Consider the following 5,440-nt stretch of genomic DNA (forward strand, 5'->3'; position numbering starts at 1 on the left):
GAGAGTGTGTGAGTGTGAGTGTGAGAGTGTGAGTGTGTGTGTGTGAGTGAGAGAGTGTGTGTGTGTGAGTGTTTGTGTGTGTGTGTGTGTGTGTGTGAGCGTGTGTGTGTGTGTGTGTGTGAGTGTGTGTGTGTGTGTGTGTGTGTGTGTGTGTGTGTGTGTGAGTGTGTGTGTGTGTGTGTGTGTGTGTGTGTGAGAGAGAGTGTGTGTATGTGTGTGTGAGAGAGTGTGTGAGTGTGAGTGTGTTTGTAGAACTGGCTCGGCTGCAGTTCTGAGGCTGGCTGATTCGTGTGGAAGCCTGTTCCTCTGCAGGAGTACCCACTCTTTAACATTTGATGCATTTTTAGCTACCTGCCGTTTTAAAGGAGTAGAGTATTCTTAGCTATCGAAAGGAGTCCTGCTCCACACTGCTGCTCTGACCACTGCTCCACACTGCTGCTCTGACCACTGCTCCACACTGCTGCTCTGTCCACTGCTCCACACTGCTGCCCTGACCACTGCTCCACACTGCTACCCTGACCACTGCTCCACACTGCTGCTCTGTCCACTGCTCCACACTGCTGCTCTGACCACTGCTCCACACTGCTACCCTGACCACTGCTCCACACTGCTGCTCTGACCACTGCTCCACACTGCTGCTCTGACCACTGCTCCACACTGCTGCTCTGACCACTGCTCCACACTGCTGCTCTGACTGCTGCTCCACACTGCTGCTCTGACCACTGCTCCACACTGCTGCTCTGACCACTGCTCCACACTGCTGCTCCACACTGCTGCTCTGTCCACTGCTCCACACTGCTGCCCTGACTGCTGCTCCACACTGCTGCTCTGTCCACTGCTCCACACTGCTGCTCTGACCACTGCTCCACACTGCTGCTCTGTCCACTGCTCCACACTGTTGCTCTGACAGCTGCTCCACACTGCTGCCCTGACCACTGCTCCACACTGCTACCCTGACCACTGCTCCACACTACTGCTCTGACCGCTGCTCCACACTGCTGCTCTGACCACTGTTCCACACTGCTGCCCCACACCGCCACTTACTGACCACTGCTCCACACTGCTACTCCACACTGCTACCCTGACCACTGCTCCACACTGCTGCTCTGACCGCTGCTCCACACTGCTACCCTGACCACTGCTCCACACTGCTGCTCTGACCACTGCTCCACACTGCTGCTCTGTCCACTGCTCCACACTGCTGCTCTGACCACTGCTCCACACTGCTGCTCTGTCCACTGCTCCACACTGCTGCCCTGACTGCTGCTCCACACTGCTGCTCTGACCACTGCTCCACACTGCTGCTCTGACCACTGCTCCACACTGCTGCTCTGTCCACTGCTCCACACTGCTGCTCTGACCACTGCTCCACACTGCTGCTCTGACCACTGCTCCACACTGCTGCCCTGACCACTGCTCCACACTGCTGCCCTGACGACTGCTCCACGCTGCTGCCCTGACCACTGCTCCACACTGTTGCTCTGACAGCTGCTCCACACTGCTGCCCTGACCACTGCTCCACACTGCTACCCTGACCACTGCTCCACACTACTGCTCTGACCGCTGCTCCACACTGCTGCTCTGACCACTGTTCCACACTGCTGCCCCACACCGCCACTTACTGACCACTGCTCCACACTGCTACTCCACACTGCTACCCTGACCACTGCTCCACACTGCTGCTCTGACCGCTGCTCCACACTGCTACCCTGACCACTGCTCCACACTGCTGCTCTGACCACTGCTCCACACTGCTGCTCTGACCACTGCTCCACACTGCTGCTCTGACCACTGCTCCACACTGCTGCCCTGACCACTGCTCCACACTGCTGCCCTGACCACTGCTTCACACTGCTGCTCCACACTGCTGCCCTGACCACTGCTCCACACTGCTGCTCTGACCACTGCTCTGCATTTACGCTTTTCAAAAATACTTTACAGCACAGAACCATAAACTCCTTTTGTTTCATCTATATTACTGCTGAATGGAGTGTTTCACTCTTAACCGTTTTTGTAAATGCGATATGAAGCATGACGTCCTGGGGTATGTGAGGATTAGTTCCTGACAATAAAGCCCTGAAAAGCTCACAATGCGCGCACGTCTCAGAAGAATAACCGACCTGCGAAAGTCCTGTTGCGCAACACTGTGCAGGACATTTTTATCAGCGCACAATAGGTCTAAAACACAGGGCGGGCTGCGGAGGCAGGGAGGCCTTGTGCTGGCGGGGGAGGGGGGTCGCAGATTGATGCGCGTGTGAAACGGAGTGGGCTCATTGTGTGCGCGTCCCCGCTGAGATTCATGTGTCTGCGCTCACCGAGGGCACGCGGTAAATCCGCCGCGAGCCGGCGGCCCCCCGCGCGCTTTCCAGGGACTCATTAAGCGGAGGCGCAAACAGCGCGGCTCCCCTGCGCCCTGCCGCCTCCCTGCCGCCTCCCTGCGCTCCCCAGGGCAAAACACCGTGCTCTTACAGTTCAATTCACAAATCCCGGATAGACCGAGCCTTCTTTTCAAATAGCTACTTAAACATATTTGAGACCCCACACAAAGATGACGGTGTATTCTACTTTCCCATCCTTGTTTTTTTTCCTCCACAAAATTTACAGTATCCGTGCTGTGCAGGCTACATCAAACAACGCATAATTCATCATTTTATCCTTTTGTTTAAGCTATGTAACTGTACGTAAAAAGTTTACAAAGGCAGGCCAGTTGAAGAACAACAACGGATCTATTTACAGTGCAGCGGACAGAGGGCGGGGAGCCCCCGAGGGAGGGGGGCTGCAGAATTAATGAATTAAAAAAGGCCCAGAGACAGAAAGAATGCGACTGAATAGTTTTTCATTTCCAATTTAGAGAGATAGAAGCCGAGAGAGGAGGAAGCCTCAACAAGCGTCCAGATCTTACAGATTTGCAAAGACTCAGCCGCTGGTGACCGCAGGAGATTCGGGTCTCTTTTCACAGTTTATTCGGTAACATCCGAGCGACAGCGGGACCGACTGACTCTTGCTCCGATTTCTGTCATCCTTTATTTTACTGTCAATTTACGTCTAATAGAACGCAGGTTCTTTTTCAATACAGTAACTTGGATATTATGTTGAGATCGGAAGGAGGAAAATGATTTTAAGGATGGGAAGTCTGTGATATGAGCAGACGCTAGCAGTCCCATGCGTGTCAGCTCACCGCGGTACTCATGACGATCCGCGTTTGTCTCGTTTTTGCACTTCTGTGGTCTTGAAAGTTTAAATAAATCAAATATAAATTCAGGCCAGCGAGTGGGAAAATATCAACGAATAGGTAAGAGATCATCGCATGTTTGTGCTGTATATTATTCAATAATTTCCCCTCTAAGTGCTTGTCAGTTTTCATAATTTTGAAGTTGATATGTTTCAGACTGTAAAAGTTTTAATATGATGTAAAAGTCAGCCATGCTACTCATGCTGAGTGGAGAAGGCTGTTTAAAGGTCACAGGCCGGTCTGCACTATCGCTGTATTTCTGCTCAGCCTGCGTTTGTTGTGCCCGTGTGAAGGCCTGTTATATTTGCACATACTTAGAAAGTATTTTTATGTCAAAGCTTTTTGTGTTCTGTGTATTTTTGTGTAAAACATGGTCAATGCATTTAATCACTGAATCTAAAAACCCTGTGTGCTGTTTACATTCGTAAATTTTATGCCATCCGAGCTAACAGTTTTCGAGAATGTATTAAACGGTTTTCAAAGACTCACTGAACAATATTTATGTGCTTAACATGGTTGTATTGCTCAACGTTACGCGCAAATAGCCATAAATAATTATAGTAACAAACTAATGTTCATTCTGAATGTGTTACTTGTGAAACATAATCAGTTCTAGAGCTCAGGCTGTTATTCTTTCATTACGAGTCCTTAAAAAGAAAGAGAATTGCGGTGAGTCGTCAGAGCAGTCGTTGGTTTAGTGTTATAGTTTTGAATACAGTCCAGTGAAATGTGGAACCTTTAACGGCACGCTTAACGCTGTGGAGTGGAAGCGCTTTTATGAAGCAGGCGGAGTGCAGACAGGTAAAATGTGTCAGGAGCATCAGAAAAGAGGCGTCCATGTTTACGGCTCAGTATTCACTGCCATGAAAGGGAAGAATGAATTTGCAAAACTGAGGCAGCAACAACTTTCATAACACCACCACCAATAAGAATATTAATGCCATAATGATAACACCACCACCAATAATAATATTAATGCCATAATGATAACACCACCACCAATAAGAATATTAATGCCATAATGATAACACCACCACCAATAAGAATATTAATGCCATAATGATAACACCACCACCAATAAGAATATTAATGCCATAATAACACCACCACCAATAAGAATATTAATGCCATAATGATAACACCACCACCAATAATAATATTAATGCCATAATGATAACACCACCACCAATAAGAATATTAATGTCCCAGAACAACACTTGTGACACAGGTAGAGATTATAACACTGTGATGTATTACCATGGTGATAATGCATTGCAAATTACCATGACACCTGTGCTTAGCCATGCTGTGTGTGACTGTGCTGCTCTGTGCAGAACTGTGTCTGACTGCTGCTCTGTGCAGAACTGTGTCTGACTGTGCTGCTCTGTGCAGAACTGTGTGTGACTGTGCTGCTCTGTGCAGAACTGTGTCCGACTGCTGCTCTGTGCAGAACTGTGTCTGACTGCTGCTCTGTGCAGAACTGTGTGTGACTGTGCTGCTCTGTGCAGAACTGTGTCTGACTGTGCTGCTCTGTGCAGAACTGTGTGTGACTGTGCTGCTCTGTGCAGAACTGTGTCTGACTGTGCTGCTCTGTGCAGAACTGTGTGTGACTGTGCTGCTCTGTGCAGAACTGTGTCTGACTGCTGCTCTGTGCAGAACTGTGTCTGACTGCTGCTCTGTGCAGAGCTGTGTCTGACTGCTGCTCTGTGCAGAACTGTGTCTGACTGTGCTGCACCGCGCAGAACTGTGTCTGACTGCTGCTCTGTGCAGAACTGTGTCTGACTGTGCTGCACCGCGCAGAACTGTGTCCGACTGCTGCTCTGTGCAGAACTGTGTCTGACTGTGCTGCACCGCGCAGAACTGTGTCTGACTGCTGCTCTGTGCAGAACTGTGTCTGACTGTGCTGCTCTGTGCAGAACTGTGTGTGACTGTGCTGCTCTGTGCAGAACTGTGTCTGACTGCTGCTCTGTGCAGAACTGTGTCTGACTGCTGCTCTGTGCAGAGCTGTGTCTGACTGCTGCTCTGTGCAGAACTGTGTGTGACTGTGCTGCTCTGTGCAGAACTGTGTCTGACTGTGTTTCACTGCGTTATGTTTGGAACATCATTTGAATAGTGAGTTCCCTGTGCCTCTACACAGCCACAGAAGCCTTGTTTCGGGGGTTGGGGTGAGGTGTGGGGGCTCACTTTACCTCTGTTTCACACATGCAC

At 50.0% G+C, this 5,440-nt stretch overlaps 1 protein-coding gene across 2 annotated transcripts in view; it reads left to right on the forward strand.

Annotated features, from left to right (window-relative positions):
• The first annotated feature begins 2,763 nt into the window (after positions 1–2,763).
• LOC118793166 (ATP-sensitive inward rectifier potassium channel 10-like) overlaps positions 2,764–5,440 on the forward strand; it is a 17,435-nt gene continuing 14,758 nt past the window's right edge. The window contains exon 1 of one of the 2 annotated variants that reach the window (XM_036551208.1): positions 2,764–3,292. The gene's annotated coding sequence lies outside the window, so the exon portion shown is untranslated. The remainder of the gene's footprint in view (positions 3,293–5,440) is intronic. The other variant, XM_036551209.1, reaches the window with a different exon arrangement.

This window comes from Megalops cyprinoides, chromosome 18, assembly GCF_013368585.1.
Source record: "Megalops cyprinoides isolate fMegCyp1 chromosome 18, fMegCyp1.pri, whole genome shotgun sequence".
Lineage (NCBI taxonomy): Eukaryota > Metazoa > Chordata > Actinopteri > Elopiformes > Megalopidae > Megalops > Megalops cyprinoides.